Below are 20,748 nucleotides of genomic sequence, written 5' to 3'. Positions count from 1 at the left end.
GATTCCTATACGGCGTGGTCAGTGAGAATTAATTATTGGGGACAGGCAGACTGACAAGACATCAGTAGCTACAGATACTATTCTTAATCAAAAGAGTCAAAATGTAATCTGTGTCTATGTAGAAATTGGTCAAAGAGCTTCTTCCATGGCTCAGGTAGTTAATACATTCCGAGAACGTGGCACAATGGCATATACCATTGTGGTAGCGGAAACTGTGGATTCTCCCACTACATTACAATATCTCGCCCCTTATACAGGAGCAACTTTGGCTGAATAATTCATGTATAAAAAACAACACACATCAACCATTTACGATGATCTCTCCAAACAGGCACAAGCTTATCGACAAATGTCTCTTCTATTAAGAAGACCATCTGGCCGAGAAGCTTATCCGGGAGATGTTTTCTATTTGCATTCCCGTCTCTTGGAAAGAGTAGCTAAATTAATTTCCGAGTTAGGTGAGGGGAGTGTTACTACTCTACCAATAGTTGAGACTCAATCTGGAGATGTTTTAGCTTATATTCCCACTAATGCAATTTCCATTACCGATAGACAAATATTTTCATCGGCCGATCTATTCAATGTCGGGATCTGACCTGCTATTAATGTGGGTATTTCTGTCTCTAGAGTAGGATCTGCAGCTCAGATAAAAGCTATGAAAAAGGTAGCTGGAAAGTTGAAATTAGAGTTAGCTCAATTTGCAGAGTTGGAAGCTTTTGCACAATTTGCTTCCGATCTTGATAAAGCTACTCAAGATCAATTGGCGAGGGGTCAACCATTACATGAGTTTCTCAAACAATCTCAGTCGGCTCCTTTGACTGTAGAAGAACAAATAGCTACTATTTATACCGGAACAAAAAGATACCTGGATATATTCAAAATAGCACAGGTGAGAAAATTTCTCCTTGGGTTACGTTTTTATTTGATAAAAAATAAACCTCAGTTCGAAGAAATTATATGTTCTACTGGTACATTTACAGAAGAATCAAAAGCTTTTAGTTTTTTCCCGAGTATATTTTTTTGATCGGGATCAAACAATTACGCAATAGATCAATCTATGGATCCCATACCTCATTCTATCACTCGTACTTTGTCTAGATTTCGGAAGAACTGACAAGTGAATCAGGTTCGTTAGCGATTCACGAATTGGAAGTGTCCGAATATAAAGCATCAACTTCCCTATGATATCTCGCATGTTTAGTAGTACTGCCTTGGGTAATTCCTATTTCATTATGGAAAGGTTTGGAGCCTTGGGTTACAAATTGGTGGAATACGGTTAAATCTCAGAAATTTTTTGATTATCTCCACGAACAAAATGCTCTGGGAAGATTTGAGAAAATAGAAGAACTATTCTTGTTAGAAAGAATGGTGGAAGACTCTTTGGGAACACATTCACAATCTCTTCGTATAGAGATTCACAAAGAAACGATCCAATTGGTCGAAATGTACAATGAAGATTGTATCCAATTAATATCACATTTATTAACAAATCTAATAGGTTTTGCTTTTATAAGTGCTTATATCATTCTGGGTAAGAATAAACTCGCTATTATCAATTCTTGGATCCAAGAATTCTTCTATACTCTGAGCGATACAATGAAAGATTTTCTAATTCTTTTAGCAACCGATCTATGTATTGGGTTTCATTCACCCCACGGTTGGGAACTGATGATCGATTCGATCTCCGAAAGTTATGGATTTTCCCATAATGAACGAATCATATCTGGTCTTGTTTCAACTTTTCCAGTCATATTAGATACAATTCTTAAATATTGGATCTTCCGTGTTTCAATCGTATATCTCCTTCACTTGTAGTAATTTATCATTGGATGAATAATAAAGAATAGGTAGGTTGTTTTCTCCGACCAAAACAATTGAAACAAAATAATAAAGTGTTTTCCGTGTTCAGGAATTAGCTATCCATCCCCTTCATTCTTCTCCTGGTGCGAGACTTCCAATTTCTTATTTTTAGATTTGGTTGAATCAGTATAGTAGCAGAATTTTTGACAAGTAACTATGATAGCTACCTACTCTCACCCCAAAAATGATTTGGAACCAATAATTGAACCATGCAAAATAGAAATACTTATGAATGGGTGAAAAAGATGACTCGGTTAATTTCCGTCATGGTCATGATACATATCATAACTCGGACATCCATTTCGAATGCATATCCCATTTTTGCACAGCAGGGTTATGAAAATCCCCGAGAAGACACTGGACATATTGTATGTGACAATTGTCACTTGGCAAAAAAACCTGTGGATATTGAGGTTCCACAGTCCGTGCTTCCCAATACCATATTTGAAGTAGTTGTTAAGATCCCCTATGATATGCAGATGAAACAAGTTCTTGCTAATGGCAAGAAAGGGGCTTTAAATGTAGGAGCTGTTCTAATTTTACCCGAGGGCTTTGAATTAGCCCCTCTGGATCAATACTCTTGGATCAATAATATTTCTGTGGACCTCTGGTAATTTGTTCCATGTGGCTTGGCAAGGCAATTTTGAAACATGGGTACGCGATCCCTTACATGTAAGACCCATTGCTCATGCAATTTGGGATCCTCATTTTGGCCAACCAGCTATAGAAGCCTTTACCCGAGGAGGTGCTCCCGGTCCGGTCAATATTTCTTATTCCGGTGCTTATCAGTGGTGGTATACAATTGGCTTATACACTAATGAAGATCTTTATGCTGGAGCTTGTTTATTGTTATTTCTTTCTGTCCTCTTTTTAATAGCAGGTAGGTTACATCTACAACCTAAATGGAGACCAAGTGTTTCATGGTTCAAAAATGTTGAATCCCGTCTCACTCATCATTTGTTAGGACTCTTCTAAGTCAGTTCTCTAGCTTGGACAGGGCATTTAGTTCATGTCGCTATTCCTGAATCAAGGGGAGTGCATGTCAGATGGGATAATTTTTTGGATGTATTACCGCATCCCGAAGGTTTAGAACCACTTTTCATAGGTCAGTGGAATCTCTATGCTCAAAATCCTGATTCTAGTAGTCACTTATTCGGTACCTCCCAAGGGGAGGGAACTGCTATTCTAACTTTTCTCGGAGGATTCCATACACAAACTCAAAGTTTATGGCTGACTGACATGGCTCATCATCATTTAGCTATTGCACTTGTTTTTTCAATTGCTGGTCATATGTATAGAACCAACTTTGGGATTGGTCACAGTATGGAAGATATTTTGGAGGCACATGTTCCTCCAGGAGGCCTATTAGGACGCGGACATAAGGGTCTTTATAACACAATCAATAATATCGATACTTATTAAACCAACATCCTTATAGATATATCCTTAGGTAGTGGTTGTACCAGGGAGAGTATACGGAAAAGAAATTGATTTTTGATCTGATATGATGAACTGATGAACGGCATCAGTCCTATATCTTGTTTCTGTGGAACGGTGGAAAAGTGAGGGCTCAGCGGGAAGAGGATTGTACCACGAGATAGCGAAGGGGTCAACCTGTTCCGAATAGACAAAATAGATTTTGGAAATGTAGTTTTACTCTTATATCGATCCAGATCAAGAAGTATTTCCATCCACAGGGGTAAATATTTGCTCGCTAGATGAGAGGATAGCAGTGCTAATTACAAATTATGTTCCGGTAGGATTTCACTTTATTTCTATAAAGTAGTTAACGGTTGCATAGGGTCTTCTCCTTGGTGCAAGAAGAACAATTTGATCCGTATCTTCTCTGTATAATCTTGACTCGATCTTGTTCTCCTTGTTCTCCTTGTTCTTCCAAACAATATTGAGTTCTTTCTGTATGCACTAGTGCTAGATCAGATCAAACATCATGATTCAAGTTCATGTAAAACTTGCTTGATCAAGATAGGTAAAATATTACTGATTTTACGAGACCATATGTTATGATTCGAATCAGTAGGAAATACTACTTTCGACAGGATTCACTCAGAATAGGCTCCAATTTTTTTCGTAGTAGTGTGAAAAGAAGGAAGGTCTGGCTTCAAGTTGTTCGAGATAAAATAGTGGGATAGTTGTGTTGAGTCTCTCGACCCTTTGGTAAGTTATTATTCATAAGTCAGTTCTCCTTCCAGATGAGAGTAGGGAAGGGATATAGCTCAGCGGTAGAGTGTCACCTTGACATGGTGGAAGTCATCAGTTCGAGCCTGATTATCCCTAAACCTAATGTAAGCCCTTCCATATTTTTTGGTCAAAGGTATAGTAGTACTTACATTATCGATCCTCATATATCGCTTCAATCATCAAAGTAGTATGATTGATAGAAAAAATTTCTATTCGATTAAACTCTTTCCTATCCATAATCCCCGGAGAATACAGGGCGTTAAGAACAAAGAAATTGTTAGAGGTTCCATTCCTAGTAGTAAGATCCTTGGTATTTGGAAAAGAATCTTTGCAAGAAGGATGGCTAGAGATTCATTGGAAAAGCACTAGCCCCTGTTAATTCATAATATTGGGTCAGAATCTTTTTTTTTTCAATTCCACAGATTACTCCCCATATTACCTACTATAAAGAAAGGAGGAGCCGTATGAGGTGGGAATCTCATGTACGGTAAAACATTATTAATCCTCATGGATGGGCCGTAATATTATAGGGATACTCAATTGATTAATTGGTATCTTATTCGTAACAAATGATGCAATTGTTCCTTCATCAATCAATAATTTCGATCTTTGTGAAAGATTATGGTCATACAAAAGAAAGGTTTTAATTTTTTTTAAACGAATGATTAGAGTACCAATTGGATCTAACAACTGATTTAATAGTCTATAATTCATACTTTGGAGCCCATGAAATGCAAAATCAAAAAACGAAATTAAAATATCGAACTTAGAATTTAAGTTCGAAATGATATCGAACTTCGAGTTTAAGATCTTTACAGTACTTTCAGAAAGGGATAAAAACACAGACCAACCAATTGAATCGCGATTAGTATTAGTACATAATTCAATTGGATCAAACACTATTTTAAAATAGTTTTTTTTAGAAAAAACCTGTTTCAAGACAAAACAACAAATCCATTCTTATGATACCTGCGGGCGAAGGTTTTATAAGACGGTCAAAATCCTTTCACGTCGGGATCTTAGGAACAACTATCCTTAGGGTATATCAACTATTATCAACTAATAAAAATTCACTATAATATATCCCCTACCCTTCTCCTATTATAGGATATTATTAGGACTATTATAGGGAAATTTGCTTCCTTACAGTACTCATATGATAATGCCAGGTGATCCAATCATGCTGATTGAGAATTCATTCACCCTGTAAGAAGATTACATTCGACAATTTGTGAAGGGGTTTGCCGCTGCTATTCATTAGTTGCTCGATGAATGATTTCTAGGATAATGAAGAGATTTCTACTATAGATCCCCCCTCATCCATGTTCATTCATACATATCCTATAGTAGATATAGGAGAATTGGTACGAATTGGGACAATTGATCTTTTGTATTCTGATCTCAAGGTTACTAAAAGAAAAAATTAGGTAATTATCTCATGAAGATATGTATAAACCATATTTCATTCAGTCCTTCCACGCCTACTATAACTATAATTAGTTATTTCGGTTTCTTATTGGCTTCTATCATTTTCACCCTAGTCCTATTCATTAGTTCGAGCAAGATACAACTTATTCAAAATGAAGGAAGGGGAAACCCTCTCAGTTCACTATTTCAATTTCAATAATTTTGTTTATTCCCTCTATACAAATTTCTGATCATTGAGATTCATAGCAAATTAAGTGTACTATCCAGTATAGCTATTATCCATACTTATTCCGTTGAATAGAAATGATTGAGGCTTTGCCATCCGGAATTGTGTTAGGTCTAATTCCTATAACTTTGGCCGAATTATTCGTAACTGCATATTCACAATACCGACGTGGTGATCAATTGGATATTTGATCCTGGAATATCCTCCAATTTCATTGGCCTCCTACTTTTCCTGGGAGGTCAGATTCCATTGCTCGTTCCAGTTGGAATGAATTATAGATAATTTTGAGGGTTGGATTTGATAGGAACAGAATCACGCTCTGTAGGATTTGAACCTACGGCATCAGGTTTTGGAGACCTACGTTCTACCGAACTGAACTAAGAGCGCTTTCTTTAATATTCGAAGATGAAGGAAAAATACCTTTTGTTGATATTCTTAGAGCAAAACACTTTCGCATCTGATATGATTCAATTATTTGATGTTCCTGTCGAATCGATATCAAATGATCTTTCATTCCTTTCTTTCCATAGAAAAGAGGGGAAAGGTAGGGATGACAGGATTTGAACCTGCGACATTTTGTACCCAAAACAAACATGCTACCAAGCTGCGCTACATCCCTTCTAATCATTAGACAATGTTATTTTAATTTTATTTTATAGAATTTGAAATATGTTTCCCACATTTTTCCACCTTCATTTCTCTTCAGTCTCGTGAGTGAAAAGACTTTATACATGTAAGGTCTATTATCTAGAATATTACTACTAATTATGGTGATGAAACATCTTTTTCCTTTTCTATAAATAGGACCACAGCCCAGATCACATTATATATATATATATATTCATCAGTTCTGAGTTTTCTCTAGGATTCATAACTATTGATACGGTTGAATCACTTACACATTATGATCAATAAGGAGAATTTACAATGCAAGATCTAAAGACCTATCTTTCCACAGCGCCTGTGTTAGCTATTCATCAATCCATTCTAGCTATTGATTATGGTACCCAACTCTCTCTATTCACACATCATATGTGGATTGGTGGGTTTATCATAGTTGGCGCTGCTGCACATGCAACGATTTTTATGGTAAGAGACTATGACCCAACTACTCAATACAACAATTTATTAGATCACGTTCTTAGACATCGTGATGCAATTGTATCACACCTCAACTGGGTATGTATATTCTTAGGTTTCCATAGTTTTGGTTTGTATATTCATAATGATACTATGAGCACTCTAGGACGTCCTCCAGATATGTTCTCAGATACTGCTATACAATTACAACCTATCTTTGCACAATGGATACAAAACACTCATGCTTCAGCACCTGGTTCAACAGCTCTTGGTGCAACAGCGAGTACCAGCTTAACCTGGGGAGGTGGTGATTTGGTCACAGTAGGTTCCAAAGTGGCTTTGTTACCAATTCCATTAGGAACCGCAGATTTTTTGGTACATCACATTCATGCATTTACTATCCATGTGACTGTTTTAATCCTACTTAAAGGTGTTCTATTTCCCCGTAGCTCCCGTTTAATACCTGATAAAGCGAATCTGGGTTTTTGCTTTCCTTGTGATGGACCTGGTAGAGGAGAAACATGTCAAGTATCTGCCTGGGATCATGTCTTCCTTGGTTTATTCTGGATGTACAATGCAATTTCGGTAGTAATATTCCATTTCAGCTGGAAAATGCAGTCCGATGTTTGGGGTAATATAAGTGATTAGGGAGTGGTAACTCATATTACGGGAGGAAACATTGAACAAAGTTCCATTACGATTAACGGGTGGCTCTGTGACTTTCTATGGGCATAATCCTCTCAAGTGATCCAATCTTATGGTTCTTCATTATCTGCATATGGTCTTTTATTTTGAGGTGCTCATTTTGTTTGGGCCTTCAGTTTAATGTTCTTATTCAGTGGCCATGGGTATTGGCAAGAACTCATTGAATCTATTGTTTGGGCCCATAACAAATTGAAGGTTGCTCCTGCTATCCAGCCCAAAGCCTTGAGCATTGTATAGGGACGTGCTGTAGGAGTAGCTCATTACCTTCTGGGTGGAATCGTCACAACATGGGCATTCTTCCTGGCAAGAATTATTGCAATAGGATAAAGGCTAGGAGGATTTGAAAAGTATATGGCATCAAGATTTCCAAAGTTCAGCCAAGGCTTGGCCCAGGACCCAACTACTCGTCGTATTTGGTTCGGTATTGCGACCGCACATGACTTTGACCGTCATGATAGATAATAGGTATACCAGGTCCTATAATAGAAGAAAAAACCCTTCGGATACCTCGGAACCTAGAATATCTTTACTATATAGGATATATCATTCATTATTTTTTTTGCTTTTCTCTCCAGGTTATTCTAAGGATTGAGGGTGGAAGGGTTATGGAGAAAAGCATGTCGTTCCAACATATGACCTTTATGATACCTGATATTATTTCTCGGATACCTGATTGTATTCGATGAGGACCGGATCTGATTTAAGGAATCAAATGGGTGGGAAATGTCTATTATATACCTAGATGGATGTATAATATGCTCATCTTTTCAGATCAAATGTGATAATTGTGAATAGGATTGAATCAATTCGCGGTTAAGTCGAATGAGTCAATGGAGAAAGCTATATGACTTGAATCATAAGTAGACCCAGAGAAACGAGCTTCTGTTCCTCGTTCCAATTAAGCGAGCGAGGAATTCCTTTTAATGATCAGAAGTTAAGAGCAGTTTAGTACCCAATATCGGGAGGTTTTTTCTGAGTAGATCATGGATTTATACACTCACAATGAGTCCTAAATACTCGAGTACAAATGTGTAAGATAAATAGTGTACTCACGAGGTTTATTAATTACATGAGTCAGGAGAGCGATTGGTTGCCACGATAAAAGATTTTCGTTCTTCCTCATGACGAATGAGATCCTTGGGTAGTAAATCTATAGAAGATAGAATATTGATATCTGGATATATCTCTTTTTTCCTATCTTGTTCCGACTAGATCACACCATGTATTTTCTCATAAATAAAGAGGTTATTCTCATGAATGAGGGCCATAGCTGAGGGTGGAAAATGGATGAGTTCCATAGATGCGGAAAGGAAGATAGCTTTTGGCAACAATGCTTTTTATATCCACTCTTTTTTCAAGAAGATCTTTACGAAATTTTTCATGATCGTTATTTGGATGTATCAAGTTCCTCCAGACCGATGGAACATTTAAGTTCCAATGATCAATCAAGTTTCCTAACTGTAAAACGTTTGATTAGTCAAATACGTCAACAAAATCATTCAATTGTTTTATTCGTGAATTGCGATCAAAATCCATTAGCTGATGGCCAGAAGAGTTTCTATTCTGAATGGATACTAGAAGCACTTACATTGGTCCTCGAAGTTCCGTTCTCTATAAAACAAATACATATTTAGAAAAGTTGAACTGAATCCTATGAAACAGGAACACAATCTTAATTAAAAATTCTGTTTCAACGGTTTCTACATAAATCTCAACAATGAGAACGAAAAACTATGAAATGCCAATTGATATGCCAGATATGGAAAAGACAGGTGGCCACTCTCTCCGTTGATACCCTTTATACAGATTTTCTGGCGATTGTTTATTAGTTGTGTAGCACTCTCGCCCTTTCGAAGCGCACTAAATGATAGCTCTATCAGTTGAAGGTAAGTATACATCCGATAAAGATAATGCGGCAACGATAGTTATGTTGATCGTTACAAAGATCTTAACTATATTGAAAAAATCACGTTGCTTTAAAGACCCAAAAAGTTATCCTATTCGTGAAAAGGGTGGATTGTGTTAAGCTTTGTATCCATGGACTTGTAACCAGAGGTTCTCAACAAGCGTGACAATGGCTTCTCAATGGACTCTCATTTGGTTACTGCTGTTATCTGTTAAGATTGCTGTATTTGCTATTGACGTGCATAACATGAATATTGACGAATATCTCAATTACGTCAATCCTCCAGCGGTCCACAAATTTCGAGTACTTTCCTATCTGACTAACTGCATCTCTAAATTTCTATCTGTACCATTGTTATGTCATATTGTTAATGTTAATGTTATTTGTTAGGTTATATTTATATTGTACGCAATTTTCTAATAACATTTCTCCTGCTGCAGAATGAACATGGAGATAACATTCTGTGTGTATTGTACGCTGATCAAATATCTCTCCGGGTGAGTAAAAATAATTACAGATATATACGGCAGTTTTCTAATTTGAACTTTAATTAAATTGGCGAGTTTCGAAATATTGAGAAAATATCAGAAACGCTAGTGAAACTAAATACATAAATGACTTCCTCTCTGTTAGTATTTCTAAAATGTTGAAAAATCTACAACCAAATAATTATAATCCTTCTTTCATCGATTTTCTTAATTTCCCCTGTAATGCATAATCCGTTATTAATAGGAGACATAATCAAAGATTACTTTTTTAGGGAGCGTTTTGCCATTTTTTAGGGAGAAAATCATGTCTGGATGTCTGTTTGTTGAAGGATTTGGAGCAACGGCCAGTCGAAACGAAGAATGAACAAAAGACAAAAGTGGCACAAAATTTTTCAGTTAAAACAGGGTGTACAGAAGGCACAGTGCCAATTTTGGAAACAAAACGTGAAGATGTAGAAAGGAACGGATCTGTGACACGTTTTATAAACAGCGACAGGAGAATCATGACACAGTCATCTAAAAATCTAAACGCCGCGTGGGGCTTTCCAATGAATGAGGTATGAGGTATTTGCATTTTATTATGCGAAATTCGAACGTTAAAAAGCAGCTCTTGAAGGCTAGAAATACGAATTTGGGTCATTCGATAGACTGCTTAAAATGAGGGGTAGCTTTTTAAGATTTTGGGAATGCTTTCATATATGGATCTTTCTAAAATTGGAAAATGTAATATATGTGTGAGATTATAATGTTTTGCTATTTAAATTACTATTTTTTAAAATGTAAAGATGAAGTGAGATATTTTGCTAGATATATAAATGCAATAATTTGAAATTTACAAATTTTCAAAATTTTAATTAGATTTTAGTTAATTTATTGAAACTAAAATAATTTTTTTTATTTTATACTTAAAATAAAGTGAAAATTTATATAATAAAAAGTATAGGAAGCCACCAAAATCAAGTTTAATAAAAGTTTAAATATCTTTTTTAAATAATAATGAAAAATAAAATAATATGAAACTATAATGGGTTAATTGGTGTTGTATAATTATACCTCATGTGACCTAATCATTAAGAGCATGTGTTTCCTTTTAAGAAGTCTTATAGGTTCAAAACCAAGGGGTAGAAGGGGTAGAGTATATATGCCTTCTTAGAGTTAGTAGTCAAATTGTTGGGCGGAAAATAAATGTTTGACAAATAATCAATATTTTATATTTGAATAAGCATAACATTGTATACTTAAATATATTTTAATAATAAATTTATTCTAAAGCAATTATTTGAAATTAAGAAATTTTCAAAATTTTAATTAGATTTTAGTTAATTTATTCAAATTAAGATAAACTATCTTCTATTTTAAATCAAATAAAGTGAAATTTATTTATCAAAAAATATAGGGACAAACCACAATCAATAATTGATTGTTGTTAAATATAATAATAAAACACAAAAAAAAATATTAAAGCATAATTGAGGTGTATGACGGCAAGTTCCATAAAATAAACCATAAACATAAATGTTTTATAAATAATTAATATTATATATTTAAATAAACATAATATTGTATACTTAAACATTTTTAAAGAGTAAAATAAAAAATAAATAAAAAATAAAAAACAAATAAAAATTACTAAGGGAAAGGTGATGATTGCTCAATAAATGCAAGGTTAAGATGAATTTATGTTTTTTGTGTATGTGTAGATCTTATATCTACTCCATGGTTAGCATAGAAGGTAAAATATATCTTCATTTTTGAAAACACACCAATAATTTTTTTTAACTATACATTTTTTTCACTTGTTTTATATAATATATATAGTTAAGATTCAACATTGAAATTTTGTATGTATGTCCCATCTTATCCAAATAAAAAAAATCAATTAATGATTATATCTTTAAATATGTGTTTCCATGATATCACATCGCAACGAAAAAAGTACTCATTCAAAACCTCACAAATGAAGCCCAAAGCTCATTATATATATATATATATATATATATATATATATATATATATATATATATATATATATATATATATATATATATAATACAATCCTTAGTAATTATGATACAAATGAGATGAGGAGTCGGGTTTATGGATTTTAGCATGATGTGTTGCAAGCTCTAAATCCTCTATTGAGGGGCAAGGGATAGCATGTATCATGGTTAGGGATTCTAATGTCTTTCAAAGGTTTTTTTTTATAGGCTTAGGTTACACATTAGTAGGGAAATCATCACACGATAAGAGGGAGGTTTCATATGGGACTCTATTTTTAGTGATACTATGCAGCATAATGCTCAAATATGTAGTGGATTATAGCTTGAGTATTGACATAGGATAAATATTTTCGGCCTTACATCAACCTTTGTTTCAGCCAAAGATTCCAATCAAAGCAATCTCATTTGAGGCCCAAATAAATGAGGTGGAGGGTGACGGTAGGCTCCAATTTTATCATAGTTCTCTGATTATGATAAGGTTGATACATAGGAGAAAGGAACACATAACTACCTACAATTGGTTCGAAAGAGAGGTATTGGAGTCAAAATTATGTTGGTAGTGGGAAATGGTATAGTCATAAAAAAAATTCCAACATATGTGTGGTTAGACTCTAGTTAGTGGCTTATATGAAAAATTTAATAATGAAGAAGCTACATGAAACTATACCAGAGGCAATTGGGAGTCGATGATGAACTCTTTCTTTTCCCATTTAAAAAGAAATTTTATGTTGTTCATAATCCAAAAAGTGGCCAACATGAGAACTTTGTTACATTATCAGGTATCACGGGGAGCCTCAAGGTTGGTACACTAGTGGTAGTCTATCCATTTTGATTGGTGAAGAGAGATATTTTCTTTCCAAAAAGTTCGGGTGGTACTCCTGCGCTACTGCTTAGTGGATTAAAATGTGATGGCCCTTTCTCATTTATTAGACCAACTTGTGTTGCCACTGTAACAAACCTTGTTTCTTAGTTTTAGTTTCATTGGTGACACTTAGTAAAAAAAAACTAATGAAAATAACGTTTACTAAATAAGTCACATACATGCCTCATTTGATAACTGGCGAAAAGATGCAAATCAACTGTTAGATCTTTAATGGAAGCTTCGTCAATACATACAACGTAATGCGATGGAATACTGTTAGAAATCTGACCAAAGCCTGTAATGTAATGTGACAAAGCCATGTCAAATAATCGATGTGCTACTTGACAATACTAGATCGAAGATTCATCATTTAATTACAAATTCCTAGAATATGTTTTCGGCCATGCAATGCCTATGGTTCGATGGATAAGTGACAAATACGACATATATGATCTAATGATCGGGTGCTAGAGAATACAAGATATGAGGAGAACTTTTGACAATAGGGAATTGGGGAGAACAAAATACAATGGGAGTTTTTAGACGATCCATAGTGGGAAATCTAATGGATAGGTATGAAATATAACAAGACTTACCCAATGATAGAGCTTCGAAAATCTAATGTATATGTATAATATACGACTAGAGTTTTCTGATGAGTATTTGTAGTAAATCCAATGGAAGAATACTATACCTCGTGGTGGTATTGCAAAATCGACAAATATTGTGTTGGGAAGATGGGGAAGGATCTTTAGTCAAGGGATCTTCATGGATTTTCTTGGAGTTTACCTGGATAGATTGTTTATCCTTCTCTGGCCCCTTCTCTGAGGAAGTGGGGATTTCAGGGTTAAGATCATCTTGTCAGGCCAACGCTTCAAAGCTATTGCTGATGTAGGGCTTGGAAGAGCTGGTTTGAGGAATCTTAGGATTTAAGGCCTGTTTCTTGTGGCTTTTCCTACAGTTGGCTACTTTAGAGAAGCCGTCTAAATCAGGTTTATCAGGAGCAGATGGATATGAGGATTTCTGAATTGAAGGACAGTCCCTAAATAAGTGGCCCAGGGCATGACATCTTCTACATCTAAATGGAACATGTTCATAATCAATTAACTAAACCCATTCAACATTATCATGGTATAGACTTACCGCATCTGGAATTGCCTTGCTGAGGTGCATATAGACACAAATTTTGGCATAGGAGTTGTATCGTCACAATTTTGTTTCCTCTGCAACTTTGATAAATTCTCCAAGACCATTCCCAATGTCTTATAGAGAAGCTTCGTCCCAGTATTCCAAGGGGAGAGAGTAGAGATGTATCCAGACTGGAGCCCAGCTCAGGTCTTCTTCATCAGGGTTGAAGCACTCGACCCATTCCTAAGATATAGGCCAGCAGTGTTGAAGAAATATGACCCTCCATCTATGACCCTGTTCTGATCCTCTGAGCAGTTGAAGATGGTTGTGAAGAACCCTTTAGGTCCTAGTTGAAGGGTTATGTGTCCCTTCGGATTCCATTTAGCTATTATCCAGCCTCTCAGCGCTTTCTTTGTAGGTCATAGCCCTATAAACTTGCCTACCAGTGCATGGTCCCTCATATACTGTATTTGTGCATTGATTAGGTGACTTGGAAGTTCTATTTTTGGATGTTCACCTGCCACTGGCTTGTAGGTGGTCGAAGTGACCTTGGGTTGTTTTTTGTCCTCTGTTTTGGCTTGATGTGAGTTCATATCCGTGCCTTCCTCATTTTGTTCCTCTAGCCTGGCATCTTCATCATTCATTTTTTGGTCTTCATTTTCATTGGAGGGAGGCGCTGCGTCCTCCCCTTGGGGGGATTCATTCTACTCATGACTTTCCTGTCATATTTGGATGATCATATTGCTGTCCTTGCAGGAAGGATTGTAGAGGTCTGTGTTAATCTACCATTGCAGACGTAGTAGAAACCTTAGAACCCTATTCCGCCGTGCTCCCCCATTCTCATCCTTATCCTGTTTTTTCTTTTTTCTTTATATATATATATATATATATATATATATATATATATATATATATATATATATATATATATATATATTATTGGAAGTTAAGAATAATATTCAAATGTAACAATCTATCATTAAATGATTCAATCATTGAGTTGGAAATATTTTCGGCCTCATTTACAACAACTTCAACCTGCTTCATTCTCATTTCCCATTCTCTAAAAATTATTATTTTCTAAGTTTCATAAATGTTTAGTAGCTTAGCAGATATCCCTTGAAATTCACTTTTCTATTAGGTGATAAAATCAATAAGCTTTTCATTCATTTCTTCAAAATAATTCATCATATTAGACAATTGATCCATAACCTTACACTGATTCTGAATTATGACGTATTGCAAATGTCTTTCTGTTGATGCCGAAGATGAAAATATAATTATTTCGCTCCCTCTTTGAATTTTGTGATTTGAGGATTGATATTCGATTGTTCTATCTTCTTCTACATTTTTTTGATTTGATCATCTCTAATATGAACCTCTCTATCATATTGCACCTTCAGTGAGTCAAACTTCTGATGTAACTTTGTCACTTGTTTTTCAATTATTCATTGATTTTTCATCTCTCTACATCAATTGTTTTCTCCAACAATACATGTTATGAAACCAACTCACAAAAATATAGAAAAGATAGTTTACTGACTTAAAAATTAGAATCTCCGAGGGGGAAACCTCCTTTACATTACACAAATGAACAATTCTTGGATGATACAAATGACAAGACCTCATTTCTATATATAGGATTGTAAGAGGTCATAATGTAATGAGAGCCGACATAACAATAATAATGCAAGGGAAAAACAATAACAATAGTGGGCTTTTATGCGTCACAATAATAACAATGCAGGGACTACATGGGCACAACAATATAATAGGGGGGTTGCACTAATAACAATAATGGGTTAAACTAGTAGTATAGGGACCTAGCATTCCCCTCTCCTTTAAATTTTTTTTTCCTCAATGCTTGAGTAATTTTGGATGCTTCTGTATAAAATTCTCGTCCTCCCATGTGGAATACTCGGCACATAAGTTCTTCCACTTAATGATATACTCTACAATTGATTGATTTCGTATCTGTTGGGTTGTTGTTTGCGTGACTGCTTCAGGTTCCAATATTATTTTTATTTCCTCATAAAGTTCCAACAATGTTGTTTGAACCGAGACCTTCTCACATATAACCTTCTTTAAGAATGAAACATCGAAAAATTGGTGCACTTAGGAAGATGCAGGAAGCTCCAATTTGTATGCCATAGTACCAATCTTTTGTAACACCTTGTAAGGACAATAATACTTTGGTGATAATTTATCATCCTTCTTTTCTTGCTTGAGGGACATTTCTTTGTACGTTTGTAGTCGTAGAAATATCCAGTAACCTACATCAAAACTTCTTTCACAACGAAGTTGATTTGAATGTTGCTTCACTCTATTCTGTGCTAAAGTGAGGTTATCCTTTAAGAGTTTGAGAACTTGTTGTTGATGATCAATGTGATCCTCCACTTCTTGAACCTTAGAATTTTCTTTTAAATATGATGTGAGGGATGGTGGATCATATCCATAAAGTGGCATTAAAGGGGTCATTTTTGTTGTAGTATGGAAGGAAGTATTATACCACCATTCAGTCAGAGGAAACCACTTGACCCCTGATGTTTGTTTATCAGATACAAGGAAACGAAGATATCCTTGGAAACATTTGTTCACTATCACAACTTTCCCATCAGATTCAAGATGATAATATGACCTATGAGGTAATAAGTACCCAAATATTCCACCTCTTGTACTCCAAAGAAATAATTGGAGCTTTTTGCATATAATTGTTTCTCCTACAATAGTTTAAGCACATTGTTAACATGTTGAACATGATCCTTCCAAGAATTGATCTAGATTAGTATATTATCAAAATATACTAACCAAACGTTTCTAAGTAAGGGTTTGAAAATAGAATTCATCAAACCTTGAAATGTAGAAGATGCAATGGTAAGGGCAAAAAGCATGACAAAAAATTCATAATGACCCTCATGAGTTCTAAATGTTTGAATATTCATTCTTGTTTGAGGATATCTTGAATGAAGATCCAACTTGGTGAGGTAAATTGCTCCATGTAATTCATCCAATAATTCATCAATGATAGGAATTAGAAATTTATCTTTAATAGTAAACTTGTTGATCTCCCTATAATCTAGACACATATGCCATGATCCATCCTTCTTTTGTACTAATACCACTAGAGTAGAGAAAGAAATTAGACTAGCTTGAATTATACCAACCTCTAGCATTTCTACAACCATAAATTCAATTTCACTCCTTTGGGCATATGGATATCTGTAAGGCCTCATGTTGGGGGGAACACTTCCTCGAATCAAATGAATAGCATGATGATGATCAAAAATAGGTTGGAGACCTTGGGGAGTCTCAAATACCTTGGAATGATGGTCCATAATGTTTTGGAGATCTAGAGAAATATATGATTTCGATGTTGGTACCTCTGGTGAACATAATTGTGCAATTTCTCCCTATTTTTCTTTATTTAGAAGCATTAGCATCCTATTAGAGATTATTATCTTTCCAAATTTCCCTGCTATATACCTTAATTCATCCTCCTTTCCTTCCAGAAAAAAAATTCAAGAAAATTTCTTGAAAATTAAAACCTATTGTACCCAAGATTCTAGCCATTGAACTCCTAGTACAACATCTACGCCACCCATTGGAATGGAAAGCATTGGACTATTGAAGACATATTCTCCCATGGATATCCTTATATGATAGAACTTTCCAAAGCAATTTATGGTTCCTTCATTTACAACCATTACTTGACAATCTGGTGTTGGATAGGAAGAAATTCAATTCCTTGCCTATCTTACAATGAATAAAATTATGGGTACTACCCAAATCAATCAACATTGTTACCTTTTTCTTCATGATCTGCCCTTCTATCTTGAGAGTTTGAGGATTATTAATTGAAGTTAATGCATTACAAGATATGGACAGATTCATTTCTTCTTCCACTGGGATTGGTTCTAGATGTATATCATCTTCTTTTGATGTTTCCTTTTCCTTTTCTCGTTCCTCTTCCCCATCTATGTAAATTAATTTCTTCTCAGCACACTTATGACCTTTAGTGTATTTTCTATCACAATTGTAACAAAGCCCTTTTGCTCTTTTTTCTTCCAATTGTTGTGGTCTAAACCTTGTAAGTAGTGAAAGGCTAGGAGAAACGACATGTACATCTTTATAGTTATGAGTGTCAGGCTTCCTTGTTTCCATAAATTTGCTTTCAATCTTTCTTGCCAACTTGTATGCCTTCTCCAATGAATCTGGTTCCCAAAGGCTGTAGAATTTTTCTACAAATCAGCTAGCTCTAATACCATTTCAAAATTCCCATTATAGATCAACAGATTATGAAATATACTAAAAGAAAATACAAGATCTACTTCTACAACAAACTTTGCAGAAACTTAATCGAATATGAGAAATATCAATAGAACACATATAACAAATGAAGAGAAAGAAATCACATGAACACAGAAGAATAATCCTGGGGAAAGCCTCAGCCTAAAACCCCAATCTTTGTAATATCATACAAGTTGAAAATATAGTTCGGATTACAAAAAGAATCAACTCACAAGCTATCCCGCTCTCTCTGCAATCCCTCTGCTGCTCATAGACAGTTAAAGGCTTATCACAAACCTTCTCCTCTATCCTCCAAGCCTCATATTTCCTTTTGTTGTTCTTCCAAGGGCCTATTGCTTCCACATCTGTGAATTCCCATCTCACCCAGCTCACTTGGCACAGAAATAATTGCACAAACTTGAAGGAGATAAATCCTTCTCCATGGATGACTGTCCTTTATAGGAAATATCCATCCAATTGATAGTACGTTGTCCCTCCTCTAATCTCAATTGGGTCTTTCTATGAACTGACATGCATGAGTTATTTATGAGAGAATATTTAGTTACCTGAACTGCAACAGTTACATGCATGGAAGCATTAACTAACTGAACTCACATTTAATTCAACAAATTGTTTGAGTTAATTTAACTAGAATTGACTTAGTTAACTAAGCCAACTAATTAGAACTCAAATTAAAACACATTCTTATCTCTTTAACTGATGGATAAATTCCTCAATCAATGGAGAAATTGTTTCATGTCCTCACATAGATTTCATGTTTGATTTCTCACAACTAATTAACTCATGGTGAATTAATTAATTATTTTTCAAGTAGCTGGTAACATCAAATTCGAATTTCACTTCTAAATTTTAGTCGAAGGACTGACTAAAATTGGAATCTATCCTGAACTGCTAAAAATAGAAATGTTATTTTTAGCACTTCCATTTTTCATTCCTTGTTGCTCAATCTAGCACTGGTACCTAAACTACTATTTATAGCAGTGCTATTTTTAGTACTTATATTTTTAACATTTATTGTTTCCATTGTCAACACTCCCTCTCAACAAGAAAGGATTCAACTCAAACCTGATCCTAAACATTTGGAATGTTCTGCATGCAACACTTCTACCAAGTGTGGTTTCTCTAGCCAGTCTATAAACAAAAAAAACTCCCAGATAACCTCTTTGGGATAGAAACATACTCTGATGCTGAAGCTCCATCTATCGTTGACAAGTGCTCCCTCTCTGACCTCTGAGCTGTTGCAACACTCCATGCATCTCACACCGTTTCACACCTCTCTGTGCCATCCTGCACTAGTGATACACTCTTGTGCCTCTCGCATTGTTGTAGCCTGCTAGCTCTCCACTTTCTTGGGATTCCTACACTGTAGCTCTCTCTACCACTCCATCTGAATCTGTCTCTACCAAATTAGCCAGTCCTACGACTCCTCACCAGGGCTCCTGTAGCAATGCCCAATCAAAGAGGTTAGGTACCTCAAGGATCCTACCCCTATTTCAGCCTTCTTGGGACTCTCACTCCACATCGGCCCACCTCCTTCCTAGAGGTATGGATGCATGTGATCCATCTGCCCACCTAGCTTGAAATTTTTCCTACTGGAGGTCTCTGCATGAGTAGATGTCTCTACTCAATCTCCTTTCGTATTCTCTAGTTGTTGCTACTCCACAGCCTCCTGAAGCTGCTTCATCAATTGTGGCTCCTCCACAATCATCTAACACTTCTGCTGGTGCTACATGTTGAGGGGTAATGTACTCTCCCTCTCAACCACCAAGTCTCCATTAGTTGCCTTGCTCCTCAAGGCTTTGCATGCATCTTGAACCTCATGAGCATACAAGTTCTTGACCCATGAACCAATATTCTTCACCTATCAAGTGATGATGTGTCTAAGGAAAATCTTTCCCTTACCGAAGACTACATCATAGCCTTTGTCTTCCAACATCGGATTGATGCCAAATTTCTCTTATGTCCTGGTACATACTTGACATCGATCAAGGTAATGCGAGCTCCATGCTCCCTCTCAAAAAAAATTGTGCTTACAGCTAACACATTATACTTTTCATCATTACCTATCGCTATGAATATCTGGAGATCATTCCCCTCCAAGGCACTGAATAAATTTCTTATCATCAGTCATGTGGAATGAAGCTCCACTATCAAGAAACCAACCACATCCCACCATGGATGAAACCATGTATCTGAATAGTGTGAAATCCATCTTGAACTATGAGGCTAGTGCCTCACCTTCTTATCCTTCCACAGATCCCTTAGATTTCCTTAGTGGACAATTTGTAGCAAAATGGCCCACCTCATGACAATGAAACCATCACACTTTCTAATTCTTAAGCTTCTTCCCACCATGGGAATATCTGGATTTCGAATGAGAATCCTTCTCCTTCCCCTTCTTTGCCTTACTCACTAAGGCACAATTTTCTTCATCCTCCTTGGATGAAGAACCATATCTAGTGCTTCTTCTTACCTCCTCCTCCGTCAAATCCGACCAAATTTGTTCCCAATCTGGCAGTTTCTCTCTTCCATTTACAAGGTCTTGGTAGCTATGCCAA

General features: G+C 35.7%; 2 non-coding genes across 2 annotated transcripts; one reads left to right on the top strand and one right to left on the bottom strand.

Annotated features, from left to right (window-relative positions):
* The first annotated feature begins 4,083 nt into the window (after window positions 1–4,083).
* Window positions 4,084–4,155, top strand: TRNAV-GAC (transfer RNA valine (anticodon GAC)). The gene has a single exon. It is a non-coding gene; the product is annotated as a tRNA-Val (tRNA).
* Window positions 4,156–6,026: 1,871 nt separating this feature from the next.
* Window positions 6,027–6,100, bottom strand: TRNAW-CCA (transfer RNA tryptophan (anticodon CCA)). Its single transcript has one exon. It is a non-coding gene; the product is annotated as a tRNA-Trp (tRNA).
* Between the last annotated feature and the right edge of the window lie 14,648 nt (window positions 6,101–20,748).

The sequence above is a fragment of the Pinus tabuliformis genome, chromosome Q (assembly GCF_031772625.1).
Source record: "Pinus tabuliformis cultivar Carrire ecotype Pingquan chromosome Q, CPIR1, whole genome shotgun sequence".
Taxonomy (NCBI): Eukaryota; Viridiplantae; Streptophyta; class Pinopsida; order Pinales; family Pinaceae; genus Pinus; species Pinus tabuliformis.
The sequence above is the reverse complement of the archived record's forward strand: the minus strand, read 5'-3'. Positions and strand labels throughout refer to the sequence as shown.